This window comes from Coenobita brevimanus, chromosome 89 (assembly GCF_032717465.1).
Source record: "Coenobita brevimanus isolate Jiangsu-jjx chromosome 89, ASM3271746v2, whole genome shotgun sequence".
Lineage (NCBI taxonomy): Eukaryota > Metazoa > Arthropoda > Malacostraca > Decapoda > Coenobitidae > Coenobita > Coenobita brevimanus.
This window is the reverse complement of record NC_137042.1, coordinates 20,361,779-20,388,706: the sequence shown is the minus strand read 5'-3', so window position 1 is coordinate 20,388,706 and position 26,928 is coordinate 20,361,779.

Genomic DNA, 26,928 nt, shown 5'->3' with positions numbered 1-26,928 from the left:
GTTTAAGTCGAGCGATCATGATTTTAACTCCCCCGCAAACGCACACCAAATGATAAACCAAGCCTCTACCTTTGGACAACAACAGTGGTAACTGTTTCATTAGGGCTACCAGCATCCTCTTGTGCCTGGCTTTAACTCCTGGCAGAATGAAATATTCTTACGTGTATTTTCGTAACCCTTTTAATAATAGGACAGTCTTCGTTTCTTCCTGTCTCCAGACGATGCTGTTCTGCTTTGGGGAATTTTTCAAACCGGGGAGGTTAGATATAGCCTTCGTTATTCTCCTCGCTACAAATGTGGTGGATCCAGATAACCCCAGCGTGACAGAAATTGGGAGAGGCCTGGTTCGCATCCTGAGAGTGCACTTCGAGATAATACGGATTTGTCATGAGATACATTGCAGTTAATTAAACAGAAGGACTTTAGTGAGAGATGAGTTGCAGTGGTCCAAATGAGAGAGATGGGATGAAGGGTGGGGTTGATGACAGCGAAATGTGGAGGTGTGTGTGTGTGTGTGTGTGTGTGTGTGTGTGTGTATTGGTTCCGTATTTATCATGATAAGCTTAAACAGTTTCCAAGATAAACAAGTCCCCATTCCAGTTCATTGTTATCAGAAACAATTTTTATTTCAGCATGTTTTCACTTTAATTTCCACTCCGATTTGGTTGTGAAATGTATGGTCGCTGTGTGAGTGAAAATAAAAGTATAAGCATGGAATCTTACACACAGGTTAAGTTAAAAAAGAAGTTTATATATATGAAACGAGGGAGACACTCATCTGGGAAGCGAGGGAAGTGAAAGATAGAATTAAAGGAGAGGAATATGTTTGATGCTAAAAAACTGCAGTAGAGGGAAAGCAGTAGTTTGAGAGACTATGCCAGTGATGTGAGCAATATCAAACAGATGACTAAATAAAACACGGTGACTAAAGCAGAACGACCATAGATGTGGGAAAATGAAAATCATTCAAGATAAAAGTCTGCTGCTGTATAAACGAAAAAATATATCTAACCGAAATATTAGCAGACAAAAGATGAAACAGATTGGAAACTTTGTATATGTTTTTCTGTTTCACTCTCCACTTCTGCCCGTCTTCTTTCCTTTGTCCTTACTTCCCCTCCCTCCCATCCTTCATACGTACCCTATTCTCTCATCATCAATCTAGCTACCCCATTGCTTTCCTCCCTCCTATTTCGTCTATTCCATTGTCTCCATTCCTATCCTATTTCGTTATTACCTACCTTCCTGCCTCCCTACTTCCTCCCTGTCTTCCTATATCTCTTTATCTTACTGACTTTCTCCTTTTTACCTTCTTGCATCTCCTTTCCTTCTTCCCTGCCTGTCCACACTCTCTTATCCATACCTTTCTGTCCAGCTTTTCCCAACTTCCCTCCCTGCTTCTCACTAGCTTCTACGACCCTCAGTACCTTCCTACTTTCACTTTTCCCACCTCACTCATTGCCCCTACTTCTCTATATCCTCCCTAAATTTCCCCCTCTCTCCCTGCTTCTCCCTGTTTTTCTCCCCACCTCTTCATTCCCCCCTGTCTTCCTCTCTCTGCCTCTTCCTATCTTCCTCCCCACCTCTCCTTATCTCCCCAGTATTCCTCTCTCTCTACCTCCCAATCTCCATATGCATTTTCCCTTGCCTCTTTACCAAACTCATGTGGGGGTCAAACTCATATTAATTTTTACAACTCTGAATTTTGAAGACGACATCCATGGGTTTAAAAACATTACTTAAGGTTGGTGGAATCTAAAAATACATATATACATTCATACATACATCCAAGCAAGAAGAAACGCACATCGAAACACACACACACACACACACACGCACAGAGAGAGAGAGAGAGAGAGAGAGAGAGAGAGAGAGAGAGAGAGAGAGAGAGAGAGAGATCCAATATCTTCCAACCGTTTAGTATGGTGACACAGTATTCATTTCTTATTACACATACGCGATTATATTCGGCTTCGGCTAGACCATTCTTAGTCACAGGGTTAGAAACACGTCCAGCATACTGCCTCAACACTGTCTCCACTTCATTTCTTTAATTTTTGCAGCCGTCAGACCAGTTACCTCAGGATAGAGCCTCGTACTGCAGGGTTTTAGATTCCTCCAGGCCTCGCCGCCTCTTCCCCAGCCCCTGCGCCCCTTCCCCTGACTCTCCACCCTTCACCGAGTCCTTCCACCTCCCTCTCTCCTTCTCCTCAGCTACCATACCTTCTGTTCCTCCTCCCTTCCCCTGCCTCTCCATATCTAGACTTATGCAAAGCTTTGTCGGGATTCCTCACGAGGGGCTAATTAGGAAGGTGCGAACGCAAGATATAATGAGAATGTTTGTACAACTGACTGAATCCTGGCTGAAGGGAAGGAAGCAGGTTGTTAGTGTAAATGGCATCAAGTTAAATCAAGACTAGTAACTAGCACAGTGCTCCACAGTTCATTCCTTAGTCACCTGCCGTATCTGTCTATCTATCTATTCATATATATATATATACATATATACATACACAAACATCGCATACACACACACACACACACACACACACACACACACATATATATATATATATATATATATATATATATATATATATATATATATATATATATATATATATATATATATATATATATATATATGGGAATCACTGGGAGTATGATAAAATTTCTGATGACACAAAAATAAGACTAATAATTAACTCAACATATGACTGTAATAGCCATCAGTGGCATCTTACTTGTACAAATGGCCAGAGGATTGTCAAATGCATTTAATGAAGCGTTGGTGTTAACGTGTAACTGGCTTTTAAGGTGAAGTGAAGCCAGAATTTCGTAGGACTGGAGGATGTATGAATTATTATGTGGTAAATTTCACTGGGTATGCTGTTTGACAGTTCTCATACTTTTATCTTTTCTTGATACTATCCACCTCATAATTTTGGTGGGAACTAGGGCTGAGATGATGATGATGACGATGATGATGATGATGATGATGATGACGACACTAACTTTCCTCTGGACGATGATTTCTTTTTTAAATTTCTTGCCAACCCCAGACGATTTTACTCAGTTTAGGGGAGTCCTGTCGCAGTGATAAATTAATCTCCCCTGATCCTGATCCTTTCAGCACAATGAACAGTTTAATTCTTGCTACCACCAGAGGATATTATTTATTTTACAAGGGGTCTCCTGTAGAGCAAAGGTCAGTCCAGTTGGCATGAAAAGTCTACTGAACTGAATGAAATCGTTTGGCAGTAGGAAAGAGGGAAAGAAATAAAGGAAATAAAGCAAAGAGAGGTTCCAAATACTGAAGGGGATCATCCATCTAGCATGACCTCACTCTCACTTTACAGCCTGGAGACAGACGGGGTGGAGTGTGTTGGGGAGAGGCAATCACTGGCTCCGAATCACCGCCGTAACTTCTGCGCTTTTTCATCCTCACCTCCCTCCCTGCTCTGTCACATTCCTATATTCCTAGTTTTTCACTCTTTGTATTGCCTGTTGATCTTGGATATCCTTCCCTCGCACTCTGCATGCTTTTCAGATATATACCTCCTGCCCTCGTCTCTCCTCTTCTTTTCCTACCTGGTTTTCCTCCTTTCGTTTCCTCTCATCTCATTGTCTACCTAGTTAATTTTCCCTCCTTTCCAATCCTCCTTTCCTTTTTGGTTCCTCTTCTTTCCTCTCCTCTCCCCTTTCATTCTCCTCTCCTATTCCTATCTAGTTCCTCTCTTGTCATCTCCTCTCCTCCTCTTTGCTACTCTACCACGTCCCTACCTCATTTTCCATGTTCCCACTTCGTCTTCGCATTTTCCCTCTCCCTCCCAGCTCCCCTTCTCTCCTTGTCTATCTTGTTTCCCTCCTTTTCTCTTAGTTCTCCTAGACGAATCCTACCAACCAAATTAATCCACCCCCGTCCCACCCTCACATCCACCTTCCCTTCCTCTCCTCTACCTATACTTACCTACTTACACCTCCTTACCTACCTACAACCTGCTTACTTTATCTACTCACCTAAACCCCCTCACCTACCTACAGCTTACCTACTTACGTGCTCACCTTACTTATTTGTGATCTACTTACCAACTTCCACACCCTTACCTACCTACAGCCTACCTACTTACCCACTCACCTAAACCCCCTCACCTACCTACAACTTATCTACTTACAAGCACACTCTTGCTTATTTGTAACCTACTTACATCTCCTCCTCCTCCTCCTTCCACTTTCTCTTACCTACTTACTTCCCTATTTTCATCCCCTTACCTACTTACGTACCTACATACATCCCTTGCTCCCCGAGAGAGATGGACTGGGGATGATGTCTGTATTATACACTGAGCGACACACATAAAGAGCTCTGGGACACACGCGCGCACACACACACACACACACACACACACACACACACACACACACACACACACACACACACACACTCAGGAAACAATACTCAACACAAATATACATACTGTCTTCACTGAACATACATACATACATTCATATCTACTTACCTACCTGCATATACATACATACATTCTCTCTCTCTCTCCCAGTGCGCCAGGAGTATATCTATCGGAGAATGTATCTATCTAGAACAGGGTATCTATCATGGTGAATCTATTTTACTGCTTCGGCCCCCAATCGTTCCGTCTGACTGTATATTCACCTGTCTGTTAATCATCCAGTCAAACAAGCAGTTAATCAATTAGTTAATCAATCAATCAATCTCTACCAATCAATTAATCAATCAATCTATCTATCTATCTATTAGTCCATCTATATAAAGAATGAATGGCACTACTGTCTATCTGTCTAGGGCACTGTATTTGTCCATCTGTCAGTGTATCTATCTGGATGGCACTCACTATCCATCTGAGTGGCACTGTATCGATCTATCTATCTGGTGGCACTATATCTATCCTGGTGGCACTGTATCTATCTCTCTATCTACCTGGGCGTGGGTGGGTGCAAGGTGATTGATTTTCTAAACTCTTTATTCCAAATTCATCACAATATTTTTTCCTTTTTTTCATTTCAATTCTCGGTTTTGCTGATGTTCTGTTTTATATTAACATTTTCTTTTATCTGAGAATGTCTGATCTTCTTGTCTACAGTCTGCCTCGTCTCTCTGCCTGCTTTACCTTCCTCCGTGTCTGCCTTACCCTCTGTTTCACTGTCCTGTCTTTCCTCCCTCCCTATCTGCCTTACCTCTCTGCCTGCCTTATGTTTCTCTTGTCTGCCTTACCTCCCTCCCAGTCTGCCTTACCACTCTACCTCTCTTCCTGCCGTACCTCCCTTCTTATCTGCCTTAGGTTCTATTTCATTTCCCTACCTTTAGACCGTATTCTTTGTGGTGTAGGACGTTTCGCTGCACCTCTTCCTCAGCGATTTGTTTAGCATGACGTACCTCAATATTCTCTTGTATGTTATTTTCAGCCATATTGTTTGCTCCAGTAACATGAAAGAGGATACTGATTGTTAATGCATAGAATAAGTTGCCAAGGAGATGGTGTTATGAAAAGCCACCTAGAATACTCCCTGCCTGCCTCCCTCCCTTCCCTTCTTCATATCCCTTCCTGCATCCCTTTTCTCGTTGCCACCCCTGCCACTTTCTCTGCCGTCTCTCCCCCCTTCCTTGCCTTTGCCATCCCTACTTCTAATTCAGGTATCTAAAATTCTAGGTAAATACAATGACTTCAATCACGCAGACTATTAAATTATAAACAGATTCCGCGACTAGAAATAGTGGTATGAAGGTTGAAGTAGGGGGAGGGATAGCCTTCAGTTTTCTATCCTCTTCTCACATAGTTCAGGTAGGTTAGATCTTTCGTGTATCCAGTTTATCCCAACAGATACCAGCATAGAGGTTAACAGGCTTCCTGTTGTCAGTTATCTGGATTTCCTTTGCATTCACATGGACAGTCGTGGTAAAAAGGTTCTTCAATATTTTATCGAAATTGTAACAAAGGTGATGACCCCTTGCTAACCTGACCAGTAAAAATCAAGCGTTCGGGGTCTCGCTTCATGAATTCAGGATTTCAGTTAAGCACAGGCACTTTTGACAATGACTATACACCTCTCTGTGTCCCCTGCCATTACTTTACTTTTCCTTATCCTGCACATTGCCTAATTTGCTACTGTTTGCGTACCCTGCCTAGTCTGCCTGTGACCCTGTCTGCCTTTCATAGCCTAACTGTGCCTGAATTTAGCAGTGTCTGACCTGTGCCTTGCGAGGTGAGTGCCTGCTTGTCGAGGTCGCAGAGTGATGTGAAGGGGATGCTGTTGAGGACGGTGGTGCTGAGGGGGTTGCCGGCACACATCTGACGCAGCTCGTTCACGCCACTGCTTCCCAACACTTGCTCTCTCAGGCACTGCAGGGGACAGGCGTGTGGAGTGACAGGTGTGCAGGAAAAGTGTATGTCGTGACAGGTGTGGGGTGGCAGGTGCATGGGCTGACAGGTAGGATACATACTGATATGCATGAGGCTGTGACCGGAGTATGGTGACAGGTTTGGGGCGACAAGTGTGCTGAGTGACAGGTAGGATAGAGTTGGCATGCATGAAGGTGTGACAGGTGTGGGGTAGAACTGTGTGGGTGACGGGTGTGTGGGAAAAATATGGAGAGTGGCAGCGCGTGTGGTTGACGGGTGTGGGGGGAGTGTGGGGTGGCAGGGTGTGTGGGATAGCAAGTGTGTGGGTTATCAGTGCGTCAAGGTGTGAGAGGAATGTAAGGAATCGACTCTGATGACAGACATGACAGGCGGACAGACGACAGACAGTATGATTTCCCCCGCTCGGAACAGGTTGGCGGGGGTTGATCCGCTCCCCCGCCAACCCGTACCGAGCGATGTAACAGTACTTGCTTTGTTCTCAGGAATGATAACTAGAAAATCAGCAAAGTAACCCCCTAACTGCGATGAAGTCTTTTATATTATATTCTCTCTATATCCAGACTACTGCTCTCAGCCTAGCAGAGGATTCTTGGACTAGAGGCGCTAGATATAAACTCCATTCACCTCTTCAGTACGAGAGGCCTTCCCACTGAAAAAAAAAAAAATCTGGAGAAAGCAAGAATACAATATTAAAGATGATATCAGATGAAAGAGGTAAATAAACACAAAACATTATAACCCCGTAATGCTCTACTCGTAAAACAAATGTAAATACAGAAGCACAACAAATTAGAACAAAAAATAACAATAAAAAACTTGCCAGAGATTTCACCTGTCCTGACCCACATCCACAGGTGAGAAGGTTAATTAAATGGGGTGCTTGACTGAAAATACAAATGGAGAGAGAGAGAGAGAGAGAGAGAGAGAGAGAGAGAGAGAGAGAGAGCATGTACACATTCCGCTGAGAAAAGACAGAAACAGAAAATACAGGCAATGAAATACAGAAGGTTAAAGCGAAGTGAGTCAGATACAGAGAGAAAGAGAGAGAGAGCTTACCTCCTTGTGACCTGTGCGTTGATGTGGATGTGCTGTGGACTGTTCCACCACCATCACCACGAATGTCACCACCACACTGCCCCACCAGACACACGCCTGTGTATTGTACACAGGAATAATAATAATAATAATAACAATAATAATAATAATAATAATAATAGTAATAATAATGATCATCATCATCATCATCATCATCATCCTTGGTATAACCATCATTATGATGATGGTGAACAAAAAAGATCAGGATGATGATCATGATGATCATGATCATCATCCTGACCTTTTTTGTCCCCTCTTATTACAACATTGGACTTAAGTAAATATTCTCATTATCAACAGGTTATTTTAATGAACATAGAGAATTCCTACGCAGCTGACTGGGTAAAAGTTAATCTTTATAACCCTTTTATTACTCTGACAGTAATTTCCCTAATCTCTTCACTCTGATGACGTACAACGCTAACAATGAAGGAGTTAATGAGGGTTATATCTAACCTCTTCCAAGTAGAAACGTCTTCCTTCAGCTGAATTTTTAGTCCAGAGATAGCCAGAAAGAAAAAAAAAATGTCATCTGTATGGATGCATTACCCTGTAGGCAAACATTTTGCATCACAACTGGAAAGAAGTGGAAAGATGATATAAACACCTGAAAAAGAATCTCACACACAACACAAACTATGAAAACTGAAACTAAAAACCTAAAAAGTATGTGAAATTCATTACGAATCATTTTACAGTATAGGTATCATATACCTAGCTTTTCGCAGCAACGTGTAAACATTGCAAATTATGTTTAGTAATATTTTACGACTATAAATAAATAAATAACTTAATAAATATAAATAAATAAATAAATATATATATATATATATATATATATATATATATATATATATATATATATTTGTATAAAACCGGATAAAAATCTCCAGAAAAGAAATAATAAAACACTCATCTGCCTGGTGCATCAAGGGAGAGCTTTGGTTACTGCCAGTGTCACACACACCATCATGGGCTTAATTTCACCAACAATCACCAGTCGGAACTGTGTCCTCCTTTCCCTATTCTTCATTCCACTCCGAACATCGGAGTGTATCCTTCTCTCCTATGTGTTTTTGGTGCGTGTTTCATATTGTTATAAAAAAAAAAATAATATGAAACACCTTCCATTGCCACAGTCGGCAGGGAAATGTCGGCGATTTTTTGTTTTTTTCTATCACGAGGGGAGACGTAAGCTCGGGTCCAGACACCACAATGTACCACTTCACTGTAAAGATCTGCTTGGTGCTCTGTCCTCATAAATTCTTTAACCATACTAGTCCAAATCACGTCTCTTTATCCTCTCGCCTTCACTACCACCACCCCATCCCGCAGCTCCGTCTTCCAGCCCTACTCTTTATTCAGTGCTCAGTTCTCTTCATCATCAAAACACTTAAGTCCTACTTACACCTACAGTGGCTTTAATGTATTCGCGTCTGGCATGTATCATCATCATTCCCCTGTCACTCATGGTCCACTTTTAAACCTTTATCAGTAAAAAAAAAAAAAAAAAAAAAGGTTATCGTCATACTCCACAAGTCAACATTTCACCAATATTGTCAATGTTCGCATTAAATGAGCATCCCTAGATCAGTGTTTCATGATCTCTTCCTGAACATGATTCAGAGCAGAGGGGAAGCCACAGGTCTATTTTTTCCCTCCTCTTGCGTCACAATACCTGCGAAGTTGCTTTCCCATAAGTGACTGGTGGTCGAGCAACCAATACCAGAGAGGAATTTTCAGTGTCTCGTTTTCTCTTCATTAAGTCACCTTCTACGACCCACAGAGAATACGTAAGTAGAGTTTTTCCTTAGGGAGAGACAGAAGAAGAGTAAGGGGTGAGAAACAGTGACTCAGGTGCACCAAGAGGCAGTAACAAGGGTGAGGGCGATGCCTCTGCTTTAGTCACCCCTCCCTTTTTGCTTGTTGCCACCACATATTCTAGTTGGGTCCGGGAGAAGGTAGGGAGGCGGGGTGGTTGCAGGGGAAGGGGGTAGGAATGGGGCTGGGAACGGGGTGGAGGAGGGGAGAGGTAGGGGAGAAGTGGTTGCCTTATCGAGTCATTGAGGAGTGTGAGTGTGGAGGGTGTCCACAAGGTCTTCACGTCATATACATTTTGACATACTGGCCTTTATGTTCGACGTTTTGTTACAAGGATTTTATGCACGTCGAAAGACGCAAGATATACGAGGGCGGTACATGTCTATTTTTTATGTTTCCATTGTTGCTGTACTGGATTTTAAAAGAATAAAACCTACACCTCCAAACACGCTCGAGTCTGGTACAAATCTTCAGTTTTCAAACTGCCCATTTACGATTCCTATCTTATTATCTGTGCCTTCATCTCTAGCTTACTTTCTGGTCAATCTTTAGCTACCGGTACTGTTGTAGACGGCCTTTGTTCTTCTAAAGATATCAATAGTGGTGGTCCTTAGGGTTTTGTCCTGCCACCTGCTCTCTTCTCTCTCTTCACATCTAGGCATATCCTGTCGACTACTGATGACGCCACCCTGCACATTTCCACCCGCTTCTCACAGCAGCCATCGCAGCAGTTACGGGATGAAACTAAGGTTCACTGGGTTTCTGACACGGTTGTTATTTATGACTGGGGAAAAGAAACCTCGAATTTAATGTATCGAAAACTCGGTTCCTACAACTTTCAACTCACCAAAATCTTCTACAGGAAAACCCTTAATGTTTAGCAACATACAACTCATCCTTCGCTGTTTCTCAACACCACCGGGGTTTCTTTTCCTCGGGTCTTATCAGGGAAAGATCGCATTACCTTCCTTGCAAAATCCGCTTGCAAGTGCCGACTCGTAATATACCTCACCCCAACTCAGCTGCTGACTTTGTACAGGGGCCTTATTCATTCCTGTATGAAATACAAATCTGGGGAGGGGGAGAGGAATCACCACATTCACATCTCGTCAACAGGGAGGAGTCAGAGGCTTTTCGCCTCATCAAAACCTTTCCTCTTGCTGACTCTCTTCGACAGCTCTCTCTTTTTCGCATTTTTGCGTCTTTATCTCTGTTGTCGCTATTTTAGTGGTCACGGTTCCTTTGAACTGTTTGCTTCCAGTCTCTCTCCATTAATTTGGGTGCATAGCACCCGTTTGGCAAAGCATTGTCACCCCTCCTCTGTACACATATCTAAGTCAAGAGATAACCAGTACTCTAAATCATTCCTTTATACAGGAGGTTAACTCAGAAACTGGCTTCCCCAGTTTAAATTTTCCCTCCGCCAATGACATCCAGTCTTTTGAATGCAATGTGCCCATGCATCTCAAAATGAAAGGATCATGAGTTCTCTCTTTTCTTCAGTTTTACAGGAAAGAACAACTCACCTTCTACAATGAACTTTTTAAAGAAATATGTTTCTCGGAACTTTCCACCAACTAATGCAACGCCCTTACTACGCCGCTACCTAAAGCCATCTCAGCCCATCCTGTCTACTCCTCATCTTACCGGAAGAATGACAGTGTCTGTCTTCACAATTCACACTTCCCTCTTCGTGCCACATCACATATCACCAACCCAGCCCGTCCTACTCACTCTTCTTCACCTTCCCCATTCATTCTGCATTCTCCTCTGTGGTTAATATTTACATATATCTCATCTCAAAAACAAATAAACCGACTGGGCGTGATTTTTTTACACACGCCTTCATGAGCATGCGTTTATTCTGTTAGATTTATTTTTGTTGCTATTGATTGAAATAATAAACATAAACATTCAAAGTAATACTGTACAAAAGTTAGCTCGGAAAACTGTCTGTCTGTTTGTCATTTGCCTCTACCTGCCTCTAATGTCATGTCATCTCTCTCTCTCTCTCTCTCTCTCTCTCTCTCACACGCACACACACACACACACACACACACACACACACACACACACACACAGTTTGGCGGACAACTTTTTAGAACATGTGTACAGAAGAACAGGCGATAACTCCTTCACTACGATGGCGTCTCCTTTATTTCGCTGTTGCCCACACCAGACGATTTTATTCACCTTACTAGATCACCCTAAGTAGTAATGGGGTTAATTAAAGCTATATCTAACCCCTCGAGTAAAGAAAATATATCCTAGGCTGAATGAAATCGTCTGTTGGGAGCAAAATAAAGAAAGAAAATAAAAGGAAAAGGAAAAGAAAAGCGTAAGGAAAATTGGGAAGAAGGCGTCATGGGGTTGAAGGGATAGAGACCCAGATTCTACTCACCATTGTTGATTGGTTGATTGGATGCTTGCTTTATTTGGTGCCTGGTTGATTGATTGGTCGGTTGGTCGGTTAGTTGATTGGCTGCTTGAATTACTTGGTGTGTGGTTGACGCGGTGCCTTGTTGCTTAGTTGTTTGGCAGGATGATTATGTGGTTGATTGATTGGACGCTTGATTTACTTGGTTTATGGTTGGTTTAGTTGGGTGAATATTAGCTTTATTTGGTGTATGGTTGATTGACTGGTTGCTTAGTTGACCGGCCGTTTGCTTTACTCAAGATGGTTGTTTGCTTGGGTGGTTAGTTGGTTGAATGGTTGTTGATTGGGTGAGGGGTTGCTTACTTTACATGGCGAATGATTGTTTAGGTGGTTGATTGACTGACTGGAAGCTTGATTTACTTGATGAGTGGTTGATTGGATGGTAGGTTGCTTAGAAATCTGATTCACTTGCTGTATAAATCATGATGTGGTTGATTGACTTGATGACTGGTTGATTGACTGATAGGTTTTTAAGTGCTTCGTTTTATCTCAGTGACTGGTTGATTGAGTGGTCGCTTTAGATGACTGGCAGTTAGTATGACTGATTGACTGGACGATGGGTTGCATGGATGGTTACTGAGTGAAGGGAAATTTTGACTGACTGAGTGTAGCTGATGATTTAAAATTGATGGATTCGACTGTTAATACACCTGGTTGACTGAGTTCTTGATTGACTGAGTGGATGGACTGAATGATTAAGCTGCCATCGTTGTTGCTTAAGTAGATATTGGTTGATTGATTGACTGATTGTTGTTGATTTTGTTGATCTCGGATGCTACCTGATTGAGTGATTGGTTGTTGGGTTGAGTGAATGAAAGGGCTGTTGTTGTTGTTGGTTTTGGTGTTGGTGTTGATGGTGGTGTTGCTGGTGGTGGTGGTGATATTGGTGGTGGTGGTGATGATGGTGGTGGTGGTGGTAGTGATGGTGTTGGTGGTGGTGATAGTGTTGGTGGTCGTGACAGTGGTGGTGGTTGTGATTGTGTTGATGGTGGTGATAGCGGTGGTGGTGGTGATAGTGGTGGTGGTGGTGATAGTGGTGGCTGTGGTGGTGCTGTTGCTTAAATGGATGGCTGATTGGTTGATTGATCGACTAGGTTATCGTTGTTATTGATGTTGTTGTAAATGATGTTGCTGCTCTTGTTATTTTTCTTGTTTCGTGTGCTTGACTTGAAGGGGGATTGACATTGTTATTGATGCAGCTGTTTTTGTTGTCGCTGCTCTGACTTGCTGTTCTTGCTGTTCTGGGTCGAGAAAGATGACGCTGTAATAATGAATAAGAATGAGTAAATAAACTGGGTGAAAATGGAACACATGCTTAATTGATAAAGAGTAAGGGATACAGAATTATATCAGACAAAAGAACACTTCCACTGACTACTAGAAGAACACAGGAGATCAACTACAGAACACAGAACACAAAGTACACAACAGAAAAACAACAGAATACAGAAAACAACAGAATAGAAAAGAACTGAGCAATACTAAAAGAAAAAAATGAGAAAAACAGAAAAACAATAAAAGAAGAAGAGAACAAAACAAAATCAGAACACTGGAAAAAGAGCAAAGAAATTTGTAATCGCAATAAATAACATGGAAAAAACAATTTATTATATCTACATAACATTCATAACATTTCCAAGCTACACGAACCTACAAATAATTTAAGAGATGAAGTAGATAGATGGGTGGATAGTACAGTATACACTAGATTGACACACACACACACACACACACACACACACACACACACACACACACACACACACACACACACACAGAGGAGGAGATGAAGCTGTGGAGAGCACCCTGGTAGTGAAGGGGTTAATCCAGCTAATATCTCCTCCAGTCTGAAGTCTCTCCTAAGGCAAATAAAATCGTCTGGAGGCAGCAAATTAAAACGAATATACGCCAGCATACTGAAGGGATTGACTAGCTCCGGGGAGACTTATCGAACTGTAGGATTTAAAAATAGTCTTCGCAAAAACCTTCATTACGAAACGTCTTCCATGAACTTAAAAAAAAAAAAAAGTCACCTGGAAACAGCATGAAAAGAATGTTAAAGAATTTCTGAGGCTGAAGATGTTAATGAGATAGTTTGACCATTTTACATCACAATCCTTGTAATTCCTCTCTAACTTACCCATCTACTATCCATAAAAATCATTGATTGCTGGATGATTATTGAAATTCACACAATTTTTGTCTGAACATCAAAGGATCTTAACCTACACATGTTAGGAGCGTCTTACGAATGCTGAATAAAATCGTCTGGTGTTAGCCGAATGAAATACAAAAGTTATATACTTGACCTGAAGGTGTTAAGGTTCATTTTTATGTGTCAAGTAAGACGACTATGTTACAAGGATGTTTAGAAATCGGAGGAACAATACGACGTTCACCGCCACTACCACCACCACTGCTGCTACCGTTACTACTAGAACTACCTCCACCACCCCACCCACCACCGCGCTACTACCACTGATGTTCTATGTATCGCCCGAGTTCTGTGGACATTCTCAGGCATGAAGAAAACGAGACCATGGGGTGGGGGTTGGAGGGGGGGACAATAATTGAAGAGCGCCATGTTTATTGTGAAAATACTGTCACGCCTTCTCTGAGCTCAACACCCTTTTACCTATGCAACTCATCTAATTGTTATCTTTACATTTCGCATTTATTCTTTTCTTTCATACGCATTCTCGGTGGCTTTGATCTCGGTGTACCTCATTTTTCTTTTTAATATGTTTTGTTAGTTTTAATAATGTGCTATGTTTTTCACGTCTGCTGTGTCGTGGACTCCTTTGATATTAATAATGATCTACATCATTAGCAACTGTGTTTTTATGTCGACTATATTTTTTAATCTACGTCGAATGGAACAAAGCAATCGAAATGAAAGCAACGGGTGCTTACTTCGTTGTTAAAAATGTTTGGAAATGAACCATCATCACACTCGTATCGGGATAAGTACAACACCTATTCCCACAGGCGTACGAGTATTTTTGCCAACCAACCCCATCACCCACCACCATCCACACCCTTCCCGACCATTCTTCTTCATCCACTGCACCCTTACCACCCTCCCTCCTATGTCGAATTTTCAAGATAAATTTATCCTCTCCATTAAAACAGCCCCTCTTACAGCACTGATCTTTATAGGATGGGCTCGTCCCACCCTGCCATAGACCAGCCTCTCTGCTCTTCCCACCCACCCACCTCACACTTTTCCTACTCCCTCCCATTTTTTTTCCTTTTACAGAGCAAGAACAGAGGAAGGAAACACAGATTAAATAGAAAAATTCATACACAATATTACAGGTGTCCTCCATTCATAAAATATGTGTAACAGTTGGACCTAAATTGCTGTAGGTCGAAGTTTAGGGAAAATCTAATCTAGGGAAGCGAGTTCCGAAGAGAAGCAGTTCGTGGAATAAAAGACTTCTGACAGAAGTTCTACAATATGACAGTCAAGTCATGAGCGCTACTAGATGCCCATGTAGCACGCACGGGGAAGGCGTGAAGAGGGGCATAATGGATGCAACTTCATCTAAGCATTTGCCATAAAAGTATGTGCAAAATATTACAAGGGAGGCAACGTTCCGTCTTACTTGTAGGGGAGGTAGTTTATTTGTAATTGCAGGGTTATTGTTTATTCTTATAGCATTGTTTTTAATTTTGTCCAGTTGTGTTAATGCAACCTCTCCACATCCACTCCACAAGGATGAGGAATATTCCAACTGAGAGCACATATGACTCTTGTAAATTGTTAGTAACTGCTCGTCATTGATGAAGTGACGGATTCTGTACAGTCGTCTAAAATTCTTTGAGGCTGTTTTAGTAAGTGATCTATCGTGAGAGGTCCAACTGAGTGTATTGTTAAGCGAAACGCCGAAAATTTCAGTATTTCTAAAAATACGAATATTGGTTACGTTGAAGGTAGTATAGGAATCAGGCAATATCTTTTTATTAGTAAATTGGAAATATTTTGTTTTCCTAGCATTAAATGCGACAATGTTTTGTCCCCATTCGTTGATCTTAGATAAGTCTTGATTATTTTGCTGAGTTGGGAGATATCAAATTTTGTATACAGGTCGTAAAGTGTAAGGGAACTGTGATGCGTTGAGACTTCTGTATAGGAGTGAATGAGATTATGGGTGACAGACAAGAGATCATTAATATGAACGAGAATTTTTTCCCCCACTCCCAGCGGCAGTCCTCATACATCATTCATCTTGATAGGGTGTCTTCGTCTCGCCCTGCCTCATCACCCACTACCAACTTAACTCCACCCACCTATCCCTTTCCGTCCACCCCACCCATTTTTTTGATGTCCCATCTTTGATGCACTTTGCCGGCTTACTTACACCGTTCATCGTCATAGCACACGCTCAACCCTACATAGAGCACTGCCAGTCACCACCCCAGCCCATCGCCTCCACCCACCCCACTCAGTAACAAAAGACAAACTGACACACCTTCAAAACCAGTGCACTTATAGACCTGACATTTGGCAAACTCATCCGTATGCGACACCTGAAACGACCTGTATTGACCTGATTCGATTTAATGAAAGACACCTGAAGGACATGAGACACCAGAACCCTCATACCATCCCCTAAACCTTAGCATTAATAGAGCTGAATCTGTGGACACACTTTCACATGCATGGGACGAATCGATATCCACTGACCCACGACCTGCAGGACCGAAAAAGACCAGGGTGTCATACTGAAGCTAATCCTGAGCTGATCTGCTTGTGTCTGAACATGGCTGAGATGAACAAAAGTGACTAGAACAGATATTAGCAGACCTGAGTGTATGGGACCGGACCTGACTGGATGTGATGGCCTTGGAAGGACCTAATTGGACTTGAATGGCCTTGAAATACCGAACCTGAATGGCGATGAGGGACCCAGTTAGACCATACCGACCTAAATGGAACCTACTGGACTCGACTGAACCTAAATGGCACTACAGTGACCAGACGAAGATGAAATGGATGCGTTGCACTTGGGTAATTATTTCATGGCGATTATAAGGAGACGATGCAGGGCTCGACGAACACACTTTAATGTCTTTCCAGTTGATTCTCTCTCTCTCTCTCTCTCTCTCTCTCTCTATTCACGACATGGGCAGGTGAAGTTAATTAGGAGGTGAACTTTTAACCTGTTCTGATGAATTCAAAAGTGGTGGAAAAAAGGAGAGAGAGAGAGAGAGAGAGAGAGAGAGAGAGAGAGAGAGAGAGAGAGAGAGAGAGAGAGCAATACCTTCGCCCACCAATTTGCCTCAGGACCGAATATTTGACTTTGCCATGTACCTTTGATCTTCGACCGATTGCTATCAAAATCGTATGACTTCATTCTGGCAGGATCCTTAACGCTTCCATAAAGTTTGGTCTAAATCGAATAAAAATTGAGGTGACCTTGCCTAGTGACCTTGACATTTGACCTTTTTTTTTTTTTTTACCTTGAAACGACTAAATTCTCTTAACTGAATAATTTCATCCTTGCCTTACCTTGAATCCTTCCGTAAAATTTTTATCTAAATCGGAACAAACTATTTAAGTTGATTTTGCTAGATGGAACTTTGACCTAACTCTGAGGCCTTGACCTTTGACTCAGTTAAAAAAAAAAAAAAAAAAGATGGATCAGCCCCTTGGTTAACCTTCATCCCTTCCATCAAGCTTGGTTAAAATCGGACGAAAACTTTTTTAGTTCTCTCTCTCTCTCTCTCTCTCTCTCTCTCTCTCTCTCACACACACACACACACACACACACACACACACACACACACACACACGTCGAGTAAAACAAAATTCCCGAAGCCTTGCGAGAGTGTGTACAAAAATGCGCTATTGTACAGATTGGGTGTTGTACTGATTGGCTAATGGGCGTTGTTCCTCAGCACTGGGAGGCGATGGATCACTAATTAGCAGAGTAAATAACCTGGCGATAAAGAAATAATAGAAAACAAACTTCATCAAGTGGGAAAAAGTTTAATTGCTCGTTTCCTGGTGACTTATTCCTTTTTTCAGAGAGAGAGAGAGAGAGAGAGAGAGAGAGATGGAGGAGAATTTGTCAGTGAAGTGAGGAGGCGCAGGGGTCGCTGAGGTGGGTGCTGGCCAGGGGGGGAGTCAGCCCTGTCTCAGCACTCACTCAGCCATCACCTCTCTCTCACTCTTTTTCTGACTCACTCGCTTTTTCTCTCTTTTCTCGATTCTCTCTCTCTCTCTCTCTCTCTCTCTCTCTCTCTCTCTTTCGGACACCAAAATAGCCCTGCCCACCTTCAACTATGTAACAGAGCTTAGCATGGGAGAGAAAAGAGAGAGAGAGAGAGAGAGAGAGAGACAGAGACAGAGACAGAGAGAGAGAGAGAGAGCACTCAGAATTAACCTACGCACAACCACACCATCGCAACAAGAGTGAAACGTAGAACATCCCCCTCCCCTTTTACTCCTCAGCCTCTCCACTCCTCATCCCCCTTCCCTTTCCCCTCCGCTCCCCACTTACTCATCTCTTTGTTTGAATGAGCATGTTAGCTGACATGGGTGGACTGGGGGAGGGGCAGGGGCAGGGGCAGAGGGCGAGTGGAGGGACAGGGGAGGGGTCAGGAGAGGGTAGTGAGAGAGGGAGGGGAAGGGGAGAGAAAGGGGCAAGGGGGAAGGGGGAAGGGGCAAGTGTTGCATAAATGAAGGGCTCAGTGAGGGGGGTTATGATATGGAAGTTCGCACTCTCTTATTAAACAAAAATTACAAACTGAATCAGTATGAAGCTAGAGAGGCACTGAGTGGGGCGCATCTCTCGGTCAAGGGCAACGTGATTTCCAAACTACTTTTCATAATGGGTTAGGGTTTCTCATCACTGATAAGGGTATCGCAAAAAGTTTTTTCAGGATCCAAAATCTGTAATACGATCCTGATTGACCCCGAAAGTTAATCGATTGTTACATGGGACATGGGCTATCTACCCACCAAATTTGGTCCAAATCTCTCTTTTAGTTTTTAAGTGATCCTGCTAACAGACATACAGACGAACAAACAAATAAACAAACAAACAAACAGGGATGAAAACATACTCTCCTTGTCGGAGAGAATTACAATTGTAATGAATCGCTATATAGGATGTTCAAACAACTTAGCCCCCGACCCTTACGGTATGAATGAGAACGTACTCAGTGATGCCATCTACGGCATACAAGATGATTATGGAGCCTTTTGATATCTCATATGTCAGATATTCTGTTGATTAACCAAAATGTTTTGTTTCAGATAGAGTTTTTCTGAAGTGATGTGGGCAGGTGAAAGTGAGAAGAATCGTTGGATTTGAGGCATCAAGGCAATCACATTTTTCGTCGCTAAAGAACAGCCACAGGGTCCTATATTGCGATCCTGGGTTGCCAGGCTTTAGTTCCGTTTGACAAAGCCCTCAGAGGGGTTGAGGTACCTAGCAACCCAGGATCGCAATATGTTAACTTGTGGCTGTTCTTTAGCGCTGCACAACGTGGTTGCCATGATGCCTCTGATTCATCGATTCTTCTCACTTTCCCCCCGCTCACATCAAGGCAGTAAAACTCGATCTGGAACAAAGCTAACCGGTTAATCAACATAATATCTAACATGTGAGATATCAAAAGGCTGCATAATCATTCTGTATAGGTAGCATAACTGGGTGGGTTCTCATTTCATCTGGGCAGGGAGGTGGAGACTAAGGTGTCTGAATACCCTACAGACAGGGACTTCATGAAATCTGTGGGTTGTATACTATAGTCCACTTCATTATTCCATTTAGATCCTTTGTTCGATGATGTATTTTATTTTAGCTCCTTCCTCATAATTTGACTGACCAATGGGATAACTCATAGGTCTCAGTGGGGTAGGAATGGTTGTAGGGCAAGGAGTCAATACCTCAGTATGATGACTACTTCTGTACTGTACTGTACTGTGCTTTTCACGGTGCTGACATTTAATTTTGGAGATACAGTTCTAAGCTGAGTAAAATAACCTGGTGGCAGAGAGAACATAATACAGCAGGACGTCGTGGCAGAAGGTGTTGAAGGGTGGGAGGAGAGCAGGTGCGGCATAACTCGTGAGGTTAGTGACCAGCGATGTTGATTGAACGTTCGTGCTCACACATAATTATCGGTCAGATTCCTTACATTCTAAACCCGCCTCGAAATGGGACAAAATAAAGTTAACCCCTTTTAATCCAGTGACGAGATTTTCGTTTTATTCTTGCTGCCACCCAGTAATTTTATTCAGCTCTGTGGAGGCCTTTCATAGTGGAAGGGTTTAATGGAAATCCTTTCCAACCTCTTCAGTGCGAGAGGTTTCTACGAAATTAAGAATACAAACGTCTGAAGGAAGCAAGAATATAATGAAAAATACGTCATTGGAGCGAGGTAGCTACGATCATTACACTCAGGCAGACATATGCTGAGCTCAGTTCTTTACCCTCGACTAAGAACATTAACAGGAGGAGAAAAGATGTCTTAGGTATTGCGTGACTGTTCTCCCCGGCCACCTCACATCCTCGTGCCGTAGGTGATATGAAGCTGCTTGCGACATGAAAGTGCTGGGCCATGGAATCGTTTTATACGCTAATATACATGAAAGAATAAAACACAAACATGAACATTCTAGCGCAAGGCGACAAAGGCAATAGGGCATAAGGAAGAAAAGGGTGATGGTAGAGAGGGAAAAGGTCAAATTAAAGGTTAACTAAACGAGATATATGTTGCAGATAGATGGGGATGAGTTATAAACTGGAAATACACTGGTACTTGATGGGAGATGGTGCTGAAATAAAGTGATGGGAAAAATAACAACACAACATGTTCCATTAGACCATCTGCACAAACCAGAATCGTAGAAGAGTGTGCAGAAAAATTGTAAGAAAAAAAGGTACTGATGAACGGGAAGGAGAAGTGACAGCATAAGGAAGGTCTTGCAAAATTTGCTGAGGCAGCGACGGGGACCCAAGGTGAGGGGAGAGAGGCAGAAAGGTCCCCCTTCCTCCACACACACACACACACACACACACACACACACACACACACACACACACACCAATTCACTATCGTCTCCCCACAGCAAAAACAGGCAGGGAAATTGAGAGAAACACAAACCTGAAAGCCACTACAAACACGGGCAACGTCGTACATCGAAAGAGGGATGGGTGAGGAGGCAGGTGTGAAATGATGGTTATACTTATTTAACTGGAACTTGGCCTTAAATTGCCATATCTCAGTCTTGAATGCTAAGTTATTAAAACAGATTTACACTAGAATATGATATTAGTCACGAAAAAGTGCTATGAAAAGGATGTAGAGTCATAGGGTTTTTAGCACTGAGGTACGAGAAACACAAAAAACTGGGCCAAGTTAAGGTGAATGAACTACAGAGAGAGAGGGTATGACTAGGAACTTGGGCGTCCGTATGTTAAGCACGAAAATAAAACTATAAATGACGCAGGGGAAGTGAGAACACAGCAGGAGGCAGGCGTGGAATAAGTGGGCAAGGGAATGACTTGGAGATCCGTGTCCATCAATAATCATCAATCTTAACCCAGTTTTCACTATCCAAAGGGGTGCGGTGATCTAGATTTTAACCTCTGCACTATGACGATATTTTTATATGTTCTGCCTGTCCCAAAACAATTTCATTCAGCTTAGGGAGGATCTTTCGATATGGAGGGGTTAGACAGTGCCAACATTAACTTGTTTAATAAGAGAATTCATTAAAATTGTCGCTTAGGACCACCTGGTGGCGCTCCATTTAAAACAAAAAAGACGTCATCGTAACTATCAAACAGTCGCAGGAGGAATACCTCTCCTCGTGGCCACTTTAATAAATTTTGTTCTGCTGAATATCTAGTAAAGTGGAACAACGCATTTAGCTACATTTTTAATGAATAATCAAAGATTTTAAAACTGCCCTTAATTTTAGTGACGTCTTTATTTGAGAAATACACACTTGAGAACGTTCTTAACACGCGTACCTCCTACTTCTGTGCATAATTCGAAGTCCTCATGTACGACGTCATGATTTGCACACACACACACACACACACACACACACAAACACACACACACACACACACACACACACACACCGCTCGCTGGTGCAGTGGTAACGTTCTCGCTTGCCAACTGGTGGACGGGAGTTCGCGCCTCGCTCAGGTTGCGAAAAGTTTCACTAACGAAGTGGGTGGTTACTGTCCCCCTTGAGCAAGGGGACGGGTGTGTGCGTGTGTGAAGGTCCCAGCCTTGCCCTTAGATCGGACTATATGAGCTCTCAGCTCCCTTCCGGGAGGGTAAAGAGCTGACGATCACGACCATCAAGTGATCCTGACCGACCCGGTGAATTACACACACACACACACACACACACACACAAGAGTAAGTGCTGCCTCCCTATTCATGCACTAAGTTAACCCCTTCATTACGATGGCGTCTTTTCAGATTACAGCACACTGCTACAAAATATTTTTACTTAGACACTTTACTAAACTCTAGTTCTGAAGGAAGGTGGCAAGAACAAACTAAAAAAAATACATCGAATTTAAGAAGTTAACTTATGATTCTCAGCGGTACGGTAAAAAAAAAAAAAAAAAAAAAAGCCTAAGTTCATGTATTAAACTTCAAGGACTCTCTCATCTTCATCCAATACAAAAACCTCTCCTCTTACCTTGAGAAGTTCACGGCAATGCAAAACTTTCGGCAAGGGATGAATGCAAGGCACGAAGTGGTGGGCGTCTGGAGCCGCCATTGTGAGGTTCCCAGCATACACCAGTGGAGACAAATGGCGTGAAGGGGCCAGGAAATGTAAACAAAGTATTAAAATCTGAGTTTTTACCGAATACACCTTCGCAGTATTAGCATGCCTACATCATTAACCTCTGAAAACTATATCTTTGGCATACTGTTAAATATACACAAGCATTCCTGACAGTCTATAGAATAAATATTAAAACTTAAAGCAGACTGGAATAGACGGGACTCCCATCATGCACCAGCGGGGACAAGTGACGCACGGGAACAAGAAAACGTAAACACACACTCGTTAGCCTGCTCTCTAATTCTGTTTCTCCCTAACTCACCTTTGCAAAACCATCATTATTCAGCATATGATAATATGAAAAGAAGTGTTCATGACAACCAAGACAATAACAATAAATACAACTAGAAAACAGCCGGGAAATAAAGCGAAAAATGCAGCCAGAGTCTATCCTGGGTTTCTGTCATGCACCCAAGACAACAAATACGTCAAGAGCAGGAAATGTAAAGAGAGTATCAGTATCCATTTTCCTACCGTAATTTTTATTTGACATCATAAAGAAAAAAAGAATCAAATATGGACAAAATAAACTAAAGCAGAGGACTAAGTGAAGTGACACAGGAGACGGACTGAATAGGGAAAACGAAATTAGTAACTGAGTGACTGCTGTGTGTATGACTAAAGTAAGTAAAAAAATAAACAAATAATTAAAGTATATGACTGAAACGAAAAACTGACTGAGAACTGAAGTAACACAAAACTGAAAACGGAAACTAGAATAAGATTGACTGAAACGGGGAACTAAGTGCGAAAAATGAAGTGAAAATAAGAAGAGTCGACTATAATATTAACAGAGATGACCGTATAATGGAGGACGACCAACTTAACTGAAATACTGAAGAAATATCGACTAAAACGAAAAACAGAATGAGAACTGATTGAGACGAGAAACTGAAGGAGGGCTGACTGAAATGAGAAATTGCACGAAAACTGAGGCATTAAAGAGAACTGACTGACTGACTAACTGACTGACTGACTGGCTGCCGCTGTGCGAATGACTGGACACGTACTTAGGCAAACTAACAAAAAAAAAAAGTCTAACGAAAAGCTGAAAGAAAATAGAAGTGTGAAAAAGAATTGACTGAAATGAGAAAAAATATATATACAGAAAGAGGATAGACAGAAATAAGGAAATGAAATGATGAACGAATAAGAATGGACCAAAACGAGAGCTAAAAGGACTGACTGAAACGAAAACCAGTGAGAAAATTAAGTGAAACGAGAAACAGCAAGAAGATTTATTGAAACGAGGATTTTTTGAGGTGAAAGAGGAAAAACTGAAACGAAAAACCAAATATGAGAAATGAAGCGGGAAATGGAATTGACTGAAGAAAGTGACTGAACGACGACTGACTGAGGAAAACTGAAGGAAGACTGACAAGCAAGGAACAGAAAGCGAAGAAACTGAAACATACACCTGAATGAAAACAGAAGACAAAAAACCTGGCTGAAAAAATGAAAGAAGAACGAATGAAACGAGAAACAGAAAAATGGCCGACTGAAACAAAACTTGGCGAAAGACTGACACACGAAAAAAAACTGAGAGATACTAGCTGAAACTAGAAGAGCAAAAGAGGGATGACTGAAACAAAAACTTGAAGGATAAAAGAAGAGTGAAAGAAGGATGAGTTAAATAAGAAGCTAAAGGAACACTGGGATTAAAGAGACGTGACTAAAACAAGAAACTGATGGGTATTAGAAGTGGTAGAGTTGCCTGTGGTGGGTGTGTGGTGTGGATCAAGAGAGAGATCGAGTGCCGGCTGACCTGGGTTGAGCTGACACGGTCCTGACAGAGACTGGGCGGTCAGCAGGCACCCTTCACAGTTTTTTTCCCCCTCCTTCCTCCCTTATTCCCATCCCTGCCCTGCACTGCCCTCCCCGTCCCCTGACCTACCCTGTCCTCCCCTCCCGTGCTATTCTCTCCCCTCAGCCTCCCCTACCTTTCCCTCCCCTCCAATGCCCTATCTTCCCCTACCCTATCCGTCCCAGCCCTCCCTTACCCCCAACCCTACCCTACCTTACTGCCCTGCCCTCCCCTCCTTCCCTCTCCTTTTCTCCCCTCCTCTGCCCTGCCATTCCCTCACCTGCCCTACCCTGCCCTCACACGTGGCACCTTTTGATTGGTCAGTGGGGAGGGAGGGGGTAGGGAAACAGGGGGTGAGGGGAAAGATAATGTGGGGAAGGAAAGAAAGAATAAAAAGGGACGAGGAAGAGGAGGGAGACAAGAGGGGAAAATAGAGAGGAAGGGAGAACTTGGAGGAAAGAGGGAGAGAAGATTACTGGTAAGAAAGAGGAAAAGATAAGAGGACAAATAATGAGAAAAGACAGGGAAACATACGAAGGAAGAGAGAAAGGGGTCAATGGAGAAAGATTAGAATTTAGGATAGGATTGGAGAGAGAGAAAAAAGGAGCAATGAGAATAAAGACATAGAAGGGAGGAAATGATTGAACAAAGGAAGGGGGTAAACGGTGAAAGGGAGAGAAAGATAAGGGAGAGAGGCTGAGAACAATTAGAATGGGGAGAGAGAGAGAGGATGGGAATAATTTATGGAAGGAAACGCAAGTTAAAGGTACATGGGATAGGGAGAAGAGTGTGAAAGAAAAAGGATTAAGATATGAAAGAAAGCAAGGAGAGAAACGAAAGAGAGAGAGGGAGAGAGAGATAATGTAGGTGAAAGATATGGGAGGCTAAGGGAAAAATAATGTATTAATCTGTTTTCATTACCTTTGTTGTTGTTGGTTTGTCCGCGGTGTCACTGAGGAGGAACATCGGGGCTACGGGAGAAATCAATCCCGTGAGAAGATCGGAGAAGATTGGAACCCTGTCCGCTGCACTGCCGGTGGGTGGAGTGCCCCGCGACACCAGCAGCGCTAGGACACCACACTCCTCTGGACGGGATAGGTGGGATGATTCGGTCCTAAGGAGATCTCCTGGGAAGTGGTGCCACCGCGAACAGGAGCCGCCCCATTGGCACCTAAAGTTGTGGCAAGGGAAGGAAATGTGTGTGTGTGTGTGTGTGTGCGCGTGAGAGAGAGAGAGAGAGAGAGAGAGAGAGAGAGAGAGAGAGAGAGAGAGAGAGAGAGAGAGAGAGAGAGAGAGAGAGGTGGCACTGAGACGCAATTGATAAAAACAATACAATACGTCAAGGTCAGCAGAAGGGGAGGGGGCAAGGGAGGAGGGGAGGAGGAAGGGGAGGGGGAAGGGGAAATGGTTAACCCCTTCCCTAGAATAATGTTTATGTTGAGTATATTCTTGCTTTTTCAGACGATTTTTTTCAGCTTAGGAGACATTTTAGAGCTAGAGGGATTAGAAATATTCTTTAACACGTACTGTATAAGAGGTCTCTCCTAGTTTGAATAAAATCGTCTGGAGGCGGCTAGAATAATGTAAAAATGTACGTTATATTATTGGATGAGTTAAGGGGTTAGGGGAAGGGAAGGAAGGACAGAAGGAGGGGAACATGAAAAGGGAAAGGGGAAGGAAACGGGAAATGGGTTGAGGGAGGAGGGAAGAATGTAAGAAAAAGGACAACTGCAGCAAGTCTGATGGCCCATAGTAGGCAGAGGAGGGAGAAGGGAAATGATGTGGGAAGGGGAAAGGAAGGCTGTAAAAGGGAAAGGGATGGGCGAGGGGGAAATGGAAGGGAGAAGGGGGCAGGAGGTCACGGCCAAAGGGTAAGGTGAAGGCTGAGGGCAAAGGTGAAGGAGAGGTGGACAAGGAAGTTGAAGAAGGGAAGGAGGTATAGTAGGAGGATCTGAGGGCGTCAGGTCACCGAGGAGAGAAGAGCGATGTGTAAAATTATAGGCGACGTGGACGGCTGTGTGATGTGCTCTGTGGCCACCAGGGAGAGGAAGGATATGCAGGATTAAAATTTTGGGAGGCTGACTAAGGAGATTTCGTAGTACCTTCTCGCTATAGTTTTATTGGTGTTTTTAACTTTATAACTGTAATATTGATTTAAACTGTCCTCATGAATTCCATAATGGAAAACAGTTCAACCTGATGAATTATATCCACAGTTTGATATTGTGTTTATTGTGAAGATACAACAATTTCGGCCCAACTTGAACCCTCTCCAGGTCAACGGTAAGAGGATATAGAGAATATAAAAGACAATATGAAGCTGCAGTATGCATTTTATGGTTTGGTGGGGAGTACTGGAGAAATTGCTGAATCTGATGAGGTGGATTGGGGTCATGGTGCAGTTTGGTGGGCTGGACTGGGATAATGACCTTTTCCTTTTATGTATGCCTGACTTTGGTCACAGGTTTCACAGTCCTTTCCCTAAGCTCAGCAGTCCTCCTACGTATATCACCTCCACATATAACCACTTTGGCAC